Here is a 15,778-nt window from a genome sequence, read left to right as displayed (position 1 = left end):
AAAGCGAGGTCCATGCAGAAATGTTTTTTTCAAGATCGGTATGGAAGAACTTGACTTGCCTGCACAGAGCCCTGACCTCAACCCCATAGAACACATTTGGGATGAATTGGAACGCCGACTCTGAGCCAGGCCTAATCGCTCAACATTAGTGCCGACCTCACTAATGCTCTTGTGTCTGAATGGAAGTAAGTCCCCATAGCAATGTTCCAACATCTAGTGGAAAGCCTTCACAGAAGAGTGGAGGATGTTATAGTAACAAAGGGGGGACCAACTCCAATGTTAATGCCCATGATTTTGGAATGAGATGTTCGACGAGCATACTTTTGGTCATGTAGTGTATTTCCACACTGAGGTTGGAATAATGCTGAGAAATTGTGAGAATTATGATATCGTCCGTTTAGCGCGGCTGTGTTGTTCCTACATGTCTGATCTCTGAGTAGAATTACTTTCTTACCTCAGTTAGCCACAAAATCCCTAGTTTGAATAATGCAGCTATTTTTCTGGAAGCTGTACTGCCCCGTTTCCCCTATGTTTTCCACCACGTGGGCCAGCCCACTAGCACTTTGACTTCAACCAATGAGCTTCCGCCCCCTAGCACTTTGACTTCAACCAATGAGCTTCAGCCCCCTAGCACTTTAACTTCAACCAATGAGCTTCAGCCCCCTAGCACTTTGACTTCAACCAATGAGCTTCAGCCCCCTAGCACTTTGACTTCAACCAACGAGCTTCAGCCCCCTAGCACTTTGACTTCAACCAATGAGCTTCAGCCCCCTAGCACTTTGACTTCAACCAATGAGCTTCAGCCCACTAGCACTTTGACTTCAACCAATGAGCTTCAGCCCCCTAGCACTTTAACTTCAACCAATGAGCTTCAGCCCACTAGCACTTTGACTTCAACCAATGAGCTTCAGCCCACTAGCACTTTGACCTCAACCAATGAGCTTCAGCCCCCTAGCACTTTGACTTCAACCAATGAGCTTCAGCCCCCTAGCACTTTGACTTCAACCAATGAGCTTCAGCCCCCTAGCACTTTGACTTCAACCAATGAGCTTCAGCCCCCTAGCACTTTGACTTCAACCAATGAGCTTCAGCCCCCTAGCACCTTGACTTCAACCAATGAGCTTCAGCCCCCTAGCACTTTGACTTCAACCAATGAGCTTCAGCCCCTCGCCATATGCAGTATATGAAAGCTAGCAAGAGGCACATGATGCACCCACAGCAGAGCGAGAGAGACAGCAATGACTTGGTGCACATATCTGCACATATGTGACATAGTACACCATTTTTGGGGACCACTTTTGGCATGTGAGTGTAACAGTATAACTTTAGACCGTCACCTCGCCCAAACCAGGGACCCTCTGCACACATCAACAACAGTCACCCACGAAGCATCGTTACCCATCGCTCCACAAAAGCCGCGGCCCTTGCAGAACAAAGGGAACTACTACTTCAAGGTCTCAGAGCAAGTGATGTCACCGATGTCACCGCGCACCACCGCTAACTAAGCTATCCGTTTCACATCCGTTACATGAGCACTACTTTCAGAACGACTGGCTAAAAAGTATAGAAGAGTACCGGAGAATCTCTTTAATAGACCAATAAGACAGAGAGTTCCAAACCTCTGACAATAATAGCTACATTTTCAGTGGTCCCCTCCTCACTCAGACCACTCCCAGACAATCCTAGCTAAATTCCTGCTTGAGAAATTGCCCTTTACTAAAGAAGCTATTTTTGTTTGTTTTCAATTAAACTGGTCAAAAATAATCCCAGTAAAGTACTTAATTGTTATCCAGAAATGATTTGATATGGAGTTTAAAACGGCTACATTGGACCTTTTAAAACAGTTCATAGTGTGCTCTCTCTACAACTACAAACATTTTAGAACGTTGCCCACCCTGAATGCATCTTTATAATATAGACTAACAAGGTGTCTAAAGCACCTAATAAATTAGTTCCAATAGGATTGGTAAACACGCAGCAACAGAAAACTAGTTTGGAACGAGATAGCAGTGGGATTGGGCACCGTTTCAGAATAGGGACCTATCGACTTCACGTTTGAAAAGTTATAAATGCTGGATATTAATGAGCCAGTAGATGTCACTAATCTTCATTGTCCAGTAGATGGCACTATCTCCATTGTAATTCAGACTATGATAAATACAGATTACCCACTATATTTCTGACATTTATAGAGCCCCCAAAGTCCTCATGAAATTGTTAATATGACTATGTTATATCTAATCATGAATAAGATAATGCCCCCCAGCTTTCCAGTGTTGTACTGATATCTATGTATCGTATTTGGTTATACCATACATGGCTACTCCTTGTCCCTAAGAGGGACATGAACAGAACACTGGGTGGAGTACATTACTCCCTAACAATGCAATTCATCTTCCATGTAATGATTGATGACACAACTCCATTACGGATGACTTTAGTCAACCATAGAAGGCTCACGTGGAGGGTGTTTAAACAGGGACGGCTGTTGCACATGTTCCAGTCCCCACCTGTTCAATGTGATGTACACAGTGACAGGAAGTGCAGGTTAACTTTGTATTTGTCTTTGTCAACAGAGTCATTTAGATTCCACGACCAATGTTGGCATAATGAACAGGAACAAACATGATTTCATGGCCACTCTAATAGGTTGATAAACTTCTATGATCTACAAACCAGACCCTTTCATTCTCATGTTTGGCCGGGCCATTCTGAACCATTGTAACAAAAAAGCAAATCAATCTGAAATCATTCACTGTGAGAATGGGTTCACTCATTACAACTGATATTTAAGTGGGCTTTTATATGTTTGGGTGTACCACGACAAACAGTTTGAGAGACTTTCAAAAAGAGTATTGTTTGGTATTGAGGGCAGCCCTCCGACACTATTGACCAAGGGTGTAATGGGTTATGTGGTCTGTTCATTCTTATAATTTAAGAAGACTTTTATTCGTGGCTTCTCACAATCATACTCGTGTATACAGTCATACTAAAATATATCTTTAAAAATATCACAATTTAAAAAATGAAAAATAATCATACTTCAACGGTATCTGTTAATCATTGTAATGTAATCAATGTCACCATGTCAGTACTTCACTCAAATGTCAGTTGAACTTGTGAAGTTGTGTCGAGTCAAATGTTTAGTAGTTTGTGATAGTATGAGGCTTAACAAACCAGTAAGTATATAAATGATTATATCGATACTGTGTTGCTCATCTATACCATGTGCAACAGCAAAAAAAAGGATCACATCACTTGTGTTCAATGCCATTCTCATGTGGACGGAACAGGAAAACTCTGGTCCGTAGACAACTTCTTCAGGATACCTTGTGTAAACATGTTACAATACACACACCAGTGGTTAGTATTCAAATGAAAAGGTGCCTTCACGTGGGGAGCAATTACTGTCAAAAAGATTAATATTCAACATGCATCACTGCCATTATGCGAGCATCTCTCTTACTCTCTTGTGCCTAGGGACAGAGGGCCATCTAAAGAGCATTTAATCAATAGCTATTAGGCTTCACATCAGAATAATTAGATTTCACTATTAAACAGGGCTATTCCCCTGACAGAATGTCGAACATAACTTGACTGGACTTCTGAGACAGCCCATGTATGGAATGAGTCGTTTGATATGAAAAAAAATCAAATAAAGATGAAACAACCTGGATGCTAAATTAATTTTAAATCAGGTTGTTATTCCTTAAATGTTCCAGCAGGTGTCAGTATCGTTCCTATTAAGAGACATTCATGAGACAAGGCAAAAATAGGATTCACTTTTTAATCGTATTTTACATTAATTTCTGATATAATACATACATGAGTCTTATTGGCCCTTAATGGGATCACAACAACACTTTTTAAAGTTCATATGTATATCGTGGAAAAAAATAACCAACTGGCTTGGAATTGATTTAAAAAAAAGATTGGTTACAGAAATCAACTGCACAACATGGAATTCAGTCACAAATGTCCGTTTCAAGTCTCTTTGCGTGGCGTCTTGATTTCCTTTAATCTCATCCCCACTCATAACTCTTGCCATGCACAAAGGATTGACATGACAAAATAAAGCCTACAAGACAGAATTAAATACACAACAAATAGGTTTGGTTTCTGTGCCTGTGGTTTATTTAATGTATGGTAGGGTTCTGACGATGATTCAAACCCTTTATTAAGTACAACAGAAGCTGGGTGTGTCTTGTAACGAATGCTCAAATCATACGGAAGAAATATACCTTTTATAATGAATATACTGTACATGGTATCTATGTATGAATAAAAACAATCATAGTTGAGACTGAATGAACATTCTATACACTGTAAAAGACTAATCTGTTGTGTGACATTTTAGGCAAACGGAACCTTTTTAATTAGTTCAAGGTTGAAAGGTCATTGGTTACTTCGAAATAAGTGCTAGAATAAATGTTGGCGCCATTAGAACAGCGTTTCCCTTTCCATGTCCCGGTGACCCAAAGCGGTGTTTGTGTCCTAACACTCACACACTTGAGTCAACTAATCAACAATTCATCATCAACCCTTTGATTTGAATCAGGTGTGTTAGGGTTAGGACAAAAACCGAGAAAGGTCATCATCTTTGGATCCCCCTGGTCCAGCATTTGGGAAACGCCGCGTTAGAAGGAAGTGTATTCTATACATTAGATGCCTAACAGAGTTTATTTCTTAGTCCAGTGAGGTCCAGATCAGTAGTAATGTTGCCAATTTTTTAAAGTGCTTTACATCAATAATATACATTGTTTAATGTTTCAGATGGACAGAACAGATTAACGACTAACTTAAACACAAATAAATATATGTAAAAACACATACATAATGTGGTATAACAACCCAAGAATGCTAGGATTCGTGTTACTTATGAAATATCACATTATACAACTCATTGCACATCTCCACATATGTATATATATATTTATATATATACACGGGATATATGAAGAGCAATGGATTATGATTCAAAGGGACTTGTGGTGAGTCCATATCAAGAGTTCTTTACAGCTTGATACCTGTCTATAAATACACCACATACAATGGACCAGTCGTTGGGTGTTGGTGTATCTTCAAGAGTTCTTTTCAATGGAAGGTCTTGTTCTCCTGACCTCCATAGCCACTTCTTCTGCGTTAAATAAATAGCGCTGGAGTGTGTTCACAAGTTGTGAATCCTTGGATGACTGGTGAGGGAGGGCAAAGGTAAAGAAGTTACGGGGAGAGACTGTGACTACTTGAGGTGGGTGTCTCTCTTTTTGGCTGCAGTGAGCTGTACTGGAGTCAGGGGGGGTCTTGTGGTCTATTATGGAGGCAGCAGAGGGGTTTGAAAGTACAGGCTCCAGTACAATGGCGAGGGGTCAGCATCTTGCAGGAGAAATGGTGCAGGGCGTCATGAGCTTCTAGGGAGAAAGGGGATGTGTCACTTCAAACACTGGGCAGATGAAATGTCTTTGTTATATTTCTATCCACACTGTGTTCTCTAGTCGTTCTTTCCTCTTCAGTCTACACGTCACAGTAGTTCTGCTCAATATCAAATGTGCTAGGAATTAGCATATCACAAGGACACACATGCCAGCGAAGAATAAAAAGTAGCACTTGCATAGGTACGGTTGTAATTTGACAACTACTACTAGTCATAATCAAAGTCCATTAGAAGGCCATGCTCTTGCCCAGCCAGCCACTGAATTCATTCACAAATGGACTGAAACTGGATACATGTTCTGTTTTTGGACCATATAAATTACCTTTTAGCTTCTGTTGTATTGCATAACGCGCCTTTCTTTCTTGATCCAACTCGCTGCACAAAGTGTCTAAGCAAACAACACATAAATAATAAGAAAATAAAACGCAATAATTGAGCTTCAAAGCGGTGGTTTGTAAACTTTGAAATGGATGACTGTAATTTATGTTGTTCACCCTCGGGTATTTTGAGTGACCTCTTAGTGTAGTTGAAGTGTGCATTTACACTACCGCGTTCCAGTAACTCTAGAACTAGTCTATCCGTGAAAGGGCGGCATCAGCTGTTGTCGTCTACTGTATGTAACTGATACGACGAGACGTAATGCCTTTTACATTTTCCAGTGCGTGATTTAGGAGAAAATAACATTTACAAACAAAACACAGCGAAATCAATCTCTCTATGCTTTGATATTATTGCAGTTCATTCGACAATTTCCAGTCAAATTGCGAAAAATGTTGACAATTTGACAGGAATGATAAGCTATTATTTGTAGATTGTGGACACGCAGCCTAATTCTATAATGACCGAATTTATGCAAGTGTCACTTTCCCCTCTTCATTCTTGTGTGGTACAAGGAAGCAACAAAGTCAATAAGACTGTTCTTGTACACGCACGTTTTCATACTTTAGAACATAAATGCTATAACGATATGGGTCATTTCATTCAATTTAAGTCGGGACATATTATTTAATTTATTAAAACACTGACCATTTAGCATATTCCGATCATTTTTCCTGGAGACTCACCTCGGACAATATGAAGCTGTTGGACCATCTCTTCTCTGTAGGACAGTTCCCTCTTCATTTGGTCCTGAAAATTATCTGCATAGTGAGCAAGCAGACGGCTACTATTAACACAGTGCGCAAGTCCAAATAATAGAATTTAAGCCTAATGGGTTCTCAGCATTAATAAAGACCTCAATGTGTGGGAAACAGGAGCAGCTCTCGCTTTTGAAGCTAAACAATCATTTACTTCCATTTCAGCACCATGCCGCTGTCCACTAATGTTTGCTTCGTTGTAGTCAATATGTTCGCTGTATTTCTCTTTATGTTTAAACTCATTCTGAAACAGGCCAAGATGGTGGAAACGTGAATGACTTTAACTCTTAAAAAATAGAGTTACTTTTTTTTTTATACTTTAATAGGTCGAGTTGCGCCTGTTTCCCCTCATGTATGTCATAAGGTGAATGCACCAATTTGTAAGTCGCTCTGGATAAGAGCGTCTGCTAAATGACTTAAATGTAAATATTTCAGCTGCACGTCGACTCTGTGTATGTTTAAGCAGTAGGACAATAAAGCGTCCTACCTTTTAAACTTTGAAATTCGCGTTCCAACTTTTTTCTGAGCTCCACTTGTTCGACAAGCTGTTTCTGAAGTTCCTCTGCAAACCGAAGCGGTCATCACCATTATCATAATCGTCGTTGTAAAAAGGAAATAGACAAAGCAATAAATTCCAAATGTGGCTTTCAACATACTAACCCTATATATTGCAGACCTATCTTAGCCTGTTCAACAATTAAAGCATTTGATTTTGATTACAGGCCTTTATAGGCCTAATACAACACAGGCCTATGGGTAAAAACAACCACAATGTTTCCCTTGGTTTATTTCCCTATAGTATCGTAATAACTATTATCAGAAGGCCTATGGTTGGAACGCTAACAGTCGTTTAGCCTCACTGTGTCTCCAAGCATGGTATTGCTAAATAATTAGCTCCATCGCCTCGGGGTTAGAGGCTCGAGCGCCGCAGCTTAACGGCTGGGCTCGTTAAAATATTAATAGTGTAAAAACGATTTCGTGTTACAATAAGTAGAACAATTCCGTTTCTCATAATTTAACATTAGAGGAGGTTAACGAATGGAAAACAATTCAAACGTGACCGTGGAAACTTGTGTTAAGCTGTAGGCATAACATTTATTTAGAAAGCGATTAAAAAAAATAGATTATTAGACAGATCATAATAGGTATTATGTTGTTAGTACAGGACCTAGATATTAAAGGGGAAACCTCAGTCTAGCATATTAGACTGGTGATTCCACACGTCGTAGCCTACACAAGACCAACATGGAACATGGTGCTCATGTTCCATAAAAAGGCTTAGAATTAACAACACGAGGGTTTTTCGAATGTTGAAATAGGAGGCTTTGAGGAAGTAGAGATGCAAATAGAGCCGCGTTCACACGTGTTCGTTATGTTTAAAATATAACTATTTTAATTCAATGCTAAATATATATTTTTTATTCCCAGAACCGAAAATTAGGCTATTATGTTTAGTGATTTCCACCTTGCTTTGTTCAATTTAAGATGAGATCTAATGACTAGAAACGAGGCGAGGCGAGGCGAGGCGAGGCGAGGCGAGGCGAGGCGAGGCGAGGCGAGGCGAGGCGAGGCGAGGCGAGGCGAGGCGAGGCGAGGCGAGGCGAGGCGAGGCGAGGCGAGGCGAGGCGAGGCGAGGCCTACTTGTTGGTCGTTTTGCACGAGGCTAATCAATATAAACAAATGGAAATGATCATTGATAAAAATCAAATGATTACCTTTAGCCATGTTTTCGATATCTTTTTCCTGGATCCTACTGACGTCATGCTGACGTAATGCCCCATTGCCTGCAAGAGAAATATTAAAGATGGCATCAGCTCATTAATTCATCTAATTTACTCCATTTTCTGTTACTAATGATCATATTTGGAACAGTAAAAAGTTGAGAAACCCCTGGCTAACAATTTCGTTACATAAAATATAATACAATAGGCTATATTACCATGGTAGGCCTACTAAACTTGTACACACTTACACACACACACAGAGAGAGAGAGACTCACATGGTGGGCTTTCCTTTGCTTGGTCCTGATAGGTTCTCTGTGGAACGTCCTCTCTTGTAGGAGAACGTTGTTTGTGTGGGTCGGAAACATGGAGTACACCTGATAAAGACAGACAGTAATAAGCGACGTGTCTATTTGCATACAGAAACTATACCATGAATATGTACTATGCAAGATAATAGGCCTACCGTTCGATTGCAATGGGCTGCTATGTTTTGATCCAAACGTAGATGGACCGTTCAAAGGCATGTGTCCATCCTTTTCATGTGTGTACACCTGCAAAATTAACCAAAGCCATTATAGTCAATACAACTGCAATCATCTATAATTATCTTCATTTCACAAGCAATTCTTTGAACGGATATACCCACGTGACACGTCTCCAATTTATAATTATAGGGAAGTAATTCAATTGTTGTCCACCTATCTAAATTGCAGTTTGACTGACATTAGGACGAGGCATGGGCAAAGGCCTAACCTTTTCCCAACACACTACAAGGCTCGCAGTAAACACTCCAAACAGAACCACTTCAATTATCTTTAGAACAAAAGACAAGGCACAGACCTAGGCTCCCACTCAGCGACCTTATTAAAACAAGCCTACTCAATTCTCAATCTCTTTAATATTGGGACGATGGTCTTTTTTGTAAATGTCATTGCCAAAATGTATTTTAACGAAAGATAATTTCCATATTTGTTCCAACCTGCCAATGTATGTGTAAACAGGCTCAGCCTTCTGTAATGTCAGGGTTTTCAACAGCACAATAAAACCCCATGCGAGAAGCCCTGGATATAGTTCATATAAGTGGCTGCTTTTTTTTTCATTTGACCAAAATATGAAAATCCCTTGCAAAAACGCGTTGAAAACATCACATTAGCCTACTGTTTAGGCTTCAAACTGTTAAAAGCTGCCAGCCATATCAACATCCTTTAAGGCCTATGACCATTGGAACTTTAAACACAGCATGATGACCATACTTTATGCCCATGCACTTACAAGACCAAACATCACCCATTTTCATATGGGATCCAAATAAATCTCCGTGGATTGATGCCTAAATTAATTTACAAACATGTGCGTAAATATATTGAACATAAAAACACTTACTTCGTACACCGGTGTATCATGGCGCTCTGACACCTGTCCACCCTGCCTCTCGTCATCAGAGGACCCGGAGTGGGGATCTTCCGGTTGTGGTCCTGGACTTGTCCCCAACTCTCGACTATCTTCAGGCCCGGAATGGGCTGAGTTGAGGGGCGGGGGACTCTGACGGTCCTCCACTGACAGTTGGACTGACTCTTCATCCTCGTGTGCCCTGTTTGACTCCACGTCAACGTCTGGGTCGTCCACGCTATCCACATCCGGGGACATAGACCTATAGCTAGAACTTTCACTCACGAAATCTGGCGATAGGTAACCAGAGCGCACACCGCTGTACGTGTCCCTATTGCCGTATAGCTTTGCAATGCTTTCGGCGTCTTTCACCACAGGTCTGAACGCAGAGATGTAATTTATCTTCCGTGGAGTTGTGGGGAGTCCTTCCGTCGACCGGGCCTCATCCCCGGATTTATCCTCGTCGTTCCGGGTGGATTGTGAGCTGGAGCACCGTTCGCTGTCTTGAAAGCTATCCTTAGGTGTGTTTGCGCACCGGTCACTTTGATCCGATAACTCGAGGTCACTCTGTCTGACACTTAAGAGCTCTGTGGGTGGTTTGGGTGGTGACTGTTGATACGGTGGCATCGGCAGGCCACCTGCTGTTGGCCAAAACATCGGGAAAGAGGGATAAATACTGTCCTTTGCTCCTGGCCAAAAGACACCCGAAACGTTGGTTTTATTTGTCTCTCCCACTCCGTCGTCCTTCTTTTGACACAGTCCAAACGCAGGAATCCATACGGGTGGGGGAAGAGCGGTGGCTGGATCTTTTGAAGCATCCCAAAGCTCTTACTGGGCACAGGGATAACCGGGTAGTTCCGGACGCCATTTGACAGACTGATGTTAGGCCTACCTCGGTCTTCGTCACAGCGCAACGTTTTATGGGGTACCTCGGGGAACTTCTTTGAGTTGGGTTACTGGTGGAATGTGACTTCAAAGGAGAGGACATGGATGACCCACTCATAGGTAGCGTCCTCTTACGACTTCCCCGTTGAACATCGCTTTAACATCCTCCCACGCGTGGGCAACATCATCCGACGAGCTTTTGTCTGTTAGTTTGAGATGGCGCCTCCACGAATTGAAGTTTGCTGCGTCTGGCTGTGTATACTTGGACTCGGGAGTGCGATGGGAGTGGAATATGAATTTATTCGGGGAAAAATACATGTTACAATATGTGCATTTAATGCACTTGGCCCTCGAGCTGTTATACCTGGCAGGTATGAAGCTACCTCTGCTTCCCCACGCGCATTCATGAGAGACATCAAAAGCGAAATTTTCCGGTAGCTTTGGTGGGTTGTGAGCACCAAGGAATGATTTACATAGCCTCTCCGCCTCCCGCTTAGTGATCATACCGCAGCGCCGCGAGGAGATTGGCATGGCGCCAGCGCGCCTCAGTATCTCGAGCTGGACGGGCGTGCACTGGACGCAGGTGATTCCAAGAGCAACGCGTCGGTTATGGATTTCGTTGTAACTGTAGTTCTTTAGCAATGTGTTGGATATCTGCGCCAAGCAAAGTCTTTCCTGGCCATCTATGACCAAAGACACGATGTGCACTCCATACAACGCGGTCTCGCTGACTTGGTTAGGCTTCAGGGAGATGGGGCTGGAGAAGGGCTGAACGTCCTGCTTGGAGCTGGGGGAAGAGCTGGAGTCTCGTCCCGCTGGTTGTTGATTGGGTATCGACTCCATTCCTGGAAGTCTGAAAATAAAAACAAATATTTTAGGGTAGCCTATTGCACTACCATATAGGCCTACAGCTGGCATAACACCTGTTAAAAAATGCACTAGCCCTAAATAGTTTGCAATTCATTCCAAATCAACAAATAAATAAATAAAGACCATGAAATAGCTTTGTAATTAATCTTACCAATAGGCCTACGCACGCACATTCTGTGCAATATTAACAATAACATGGTCAAGGTCTTAAAAGTAACGCGGAAGATCAGTGTTATTATATACTAATAACTATGCATTATTATTATTATTATTATTATTACTACATACTTAGTGTTATTATAGAACAATCAAAAACATTTTCAACCCAGCATTATTCACAAAAGTCAAGGATTAGTTAGTTATTCGTTTTTGGTGACCCAGTTCTAAATAAATAGATAAATAATAGCCTAATAAATAAAATTTAATATAAACGTTCCATTTTATACGAGCATGTTTAGTATAGGTATATTAATATTAAGTGTCTAAACCATCCGAAAGCAATTTTTTTTAACATGACCTATTAGATTGTATTTTTTTGTAGGACGATGCCAACTAAGGCTATCCATGATCAGTTAGTTGTTTATTGACGGGACCTTTTCCTGTCGTCTTTAAATCGGCTCAGAGGCGAGGGTGATTACTTAAGAACTACATAAGATCCTTACACGCAAAAGAGCAGAAGGAAAATACACTCTGAGCTGCGCCAATGCGCTTACCAGAGAGGAAAAGAACAGCTAAGCTGCTTTCTTGGTAATTACACGGGTTAAATTGTACGTATTTGATCTGTTAATAAAAGACTAGCCATATATATAATTAAAACATCGCATGCGTGTCTCCCTAGATTAACGTTAGTACAACGCCTTATAGACCTACAATAAAATATTAAAATAGACTTTTACAAAAGGCAAATATTTCCCTCACATTTAGCATCTCACATCGGTCCCATTTTTGGGGGGTTTTGCGCAACGGTTGTAAATATATATTCTATAAGTCTTCCGAAAATAATATATTAAATTGGAAAATAAATTAAAGGTAACACTTACGAAAAACATGTAAAATATGAAACTGTTGTGACTGGTGATGAGACATTAAAATTTCAATAGAAAATACACAAGACAACGAATTGAAAAGAGTAAGATCCTTACCTTTCTTTCTGGAAAAGAGCACAGTACTCCTAGGCTTAGGAAACAACTTTTCATCAAAAAGTTGAACAAAAATCACCGACACAAGCAGAGGTCTAGTCCGAGATTAAATATACTGTTGCTGGACCAAGCGTTCAGACTAGCCAAATCTCTCTCTGAAGTGTTTCTGTTTCTGGCTCAGTACAGTGAACGGACTTCCATCCTCTTCGACTCTCACCGGCTGAGTGGCGCACGAGAGAGTGACCGCATGGCAGTCCTCGAGCCTTCGCCACTCCTCAAGACAGCAGTCGACGTTCCTCACTGAAGAAGTGACCGCTAAACTAATGGATGGCAAGGCACACCCACTTAGCGTTCCTTCTCTTTAACTATATTATCTCCTGGACAATGAAGGAACAACAGCCACGAGGCTGTTACTTGATCCATTTAAACTTTACTCAGTGGATCTTTCATAGAAGTGCGGAAAAAAATATAAAGAGAAAGATAGCTGGATATATATTGCATTAACATGGTGTGCTAAGTAGTAAGGTGCATTTGATAGATTGACACTATGTTGACACAATTAACGACCAACGATATTTTAATAGTAGACAAATAATTATAATTTGATGGGTGCATTTATTTGTCCCATTTCACACATGTAGGTACAAGTGTGTATTATACCCATATGCTAATTGGAAATGTATTTATGATTTATTTATTTTTTGCACAACTCTTCATCGGAGAGTAACTGCCCCTACCAAATGCCAATGAAGGCCTATAGACTATTTCCAGTATTAACAAACGAGCAAATTTAGGACCAAACTGAATATGAAATCGAAGGCAACAAAATGGCTGAATGTATCATTTATCAAGTTACACGACCATCTGTTTTGCTTCTCGTGGACACGCAAATCAATTCCAGCCCTTCTGGTAAAGACGCAATGAATTTTAAGGCTCGTGTGCTTTTGTTCGAATGTCAAACAATTGGACACGTTTTAAATCACATACTGTGCATTCTTAGATTCTGCATTGAAAATGGACCGAATCCTAGATGAGCGGATAACTTGCCTCGGGCGGGACTGTCATATGCTGCTGCACCCCCCCCTCTCTCTCTCAATACCCACCACCCACGAACCAAACTGTCAGTAAATGAAGGAAATTTGTTGAGCACACAGGACACGGTGCGAGCAGATTGCGTCTACAAACAGAGTGATATATTAGAGCAATAGGCTGAGGTTAGTGTTGAAACCCAATACTGTAAGACCATATTAACTATTCATAACCTGATCGATGCCCCTCAGTTAACCCCAGTAAGCCTTGTGCTGAGGTATCAATAGCTTGCCGGGGCATAAAGTTCAAGGAACGGCATGCAAACTTTTCTTTTTAGTTTAAAATAACATTTAAACTATTTGCACACGTAGGCCTAAATACACGGGTTGAACAACATTTGGGTCAGTCTGAATGACAAGAGGTTTACGTTTTGTTTGAATTGTTGTATTTTAAAAATACGTTTTTCCATTTTATTTTATTTTATTGTTTTAAGGACGTACTAAAATTACCATTTGTTTGTTATTTTAAAATGCACATGTAGCCTGGATGCCTATAGCCTATATTCCTAACATTGTCTGTACTAAATGGACACTGATTAAAATGTAATTAATCAAACTGTCCGGGCCAAAATGTGAACAATTACCACAATCAAATAGGAGTTAATAACGTCCACAAACGCCCTCCAGCCAACTATTGCTAAGCAGACACCATTAAAGTAGAACATCTATGCCCTTTAAACCTAGCATAAATTAGCCTATACATAATATGTTTCCATTGACAACTAGAATTTACATTATGGATAAGATAGCTGCATATATAGTTTACCTAGGTCAAGATGAACTGACAAAACAGTTATGCGCCAGATGTTTTGGGATTGACACCCTCTGTCTCGTAAAATAGATATCACGACCTTAAACATCTATGGTTTCTTTATTAAAAAACAATGTCAAAATAAACTATATCTATGTAGGCCTATTAAATAGCCATTCAAAACATTATACTGAGCATATGGGCAATAATTCGTCTTTTCATAAATTTGGACTCAAATGTTTACAATCATTATTATGCTGATGAATATGAAAATTATTTCGAAAGTTGGACTTCGTCTTCCCTGCAATGCACACGCACCATAGTCCGACAGCGAGAAAGACCGTCAGTTTGGCTCTCTGCAATATTGATAGAAAAGGAAACCTAAGCCCGACCCGGTCCCGTCGTGTCGTCTTTCACAATCAAAAGGCTTTCCTGCAGCCCAACAATAATTACAATTTTATACTGTAATTATTCCTATGTTTTTAATTATTTAGTCCACCGACTGAATACGCCATTGTCACCGCTTATTCCGGGAGAAACGTGAGCTCACGTGGCTCACAACGCTCATTAAAGGCGGGAGTTCAGCGCCGGGATAGAGCACGAGAGCAGCGCTTTTAATTAGCCGATTCAGCGGTCATTTTAGGCGAGCCCTTTATTACTGTTGGATACACATCAATGAGATCTTTTTTTCGAAGAGTAAATTACCTTGAGACTCATTTATATGCATTCAATTGTTTAAACAAACCGACGCTACAATATCAATGCGTTCCGTGTTTAAGTCAGTATAATTCCTATCTCTGTAGAGATGAACGTAATGTATTATGTAATACATGGTTAGATTGGATATTGACAGGTGACATTATTTCTTCTATCACTTCAATAACATGAACTTTGTCTACAACATAAGAGTAGGCTACACCAAGTAGCCTGTATTCCAGTTTAGATGCATCATTGGAAAGTTTTTTTCTTCATAAACCAATATGACCAAAATAAACTTAAATCCCAAATTTTGCCACAGCAAATGGCAGACATGGTAACAACCTACACTAAAATGATAGTAAATAATGAATTCGGATGTGAGTGACATGCATATATAGACCAGAGTAGGCTACTATTTGGCTACTCTTAGACCAGAGCTAGGCTACTATTTGGCTACTATTAGACCAGAGCTAGGCTACTATTTGGCTACTATTAGACCAGAGCTAGGCTACTATTTGGCTACTATTAGACCAGAGCTAGGCTACTATTTGGCTACTATTAGACCAGAGCTAGGCTACTATTTGGCTACTCTTAGACCAGAGCTAGGCTACTATTTGGCTACTATTAGACCAGAGTAGGCTACTATTTGGCTACTATTAGGCCAG

The 15,778-nt window shown here is 40.6% G+C and overlaps 1 pseudogene; it reads right to left on the bottom strand.

The window, feature by feature from the left end:
* Window positions 1-5,289: 5,289 nt before the first annotated feature.
* LOC124027613 lies at window positions 5,290-12,819 on the bottom strand (annotated as a pseudogene).
* Window positions 12,820-15,778: the final 2,959 nt, after the last annotated feature.

The sequence above is a fragment of the Oncorhynchus gorbuscha genome, unplaced genomic scaffold, assembly GCF_021184085.1.
Source record: "Oncorhynchus gorbuscha isolate QuinsamMale2020 ecotype Even-year unplaced genomic scaffold, OgorEven_v1.0 Un_scaffold_3379, whole genome shotgun sequence".
Taxonomy (NCBI): Eukaryota; Metazoa; Chordata; class Actinopteri; order Salmoniformes; family Salmonidae; genus Oncorhynchus; species Oncorhynchus gorbuscha.
This window is presented reverse-complemented; position numbering and strand designations above follow the sequence as displayed.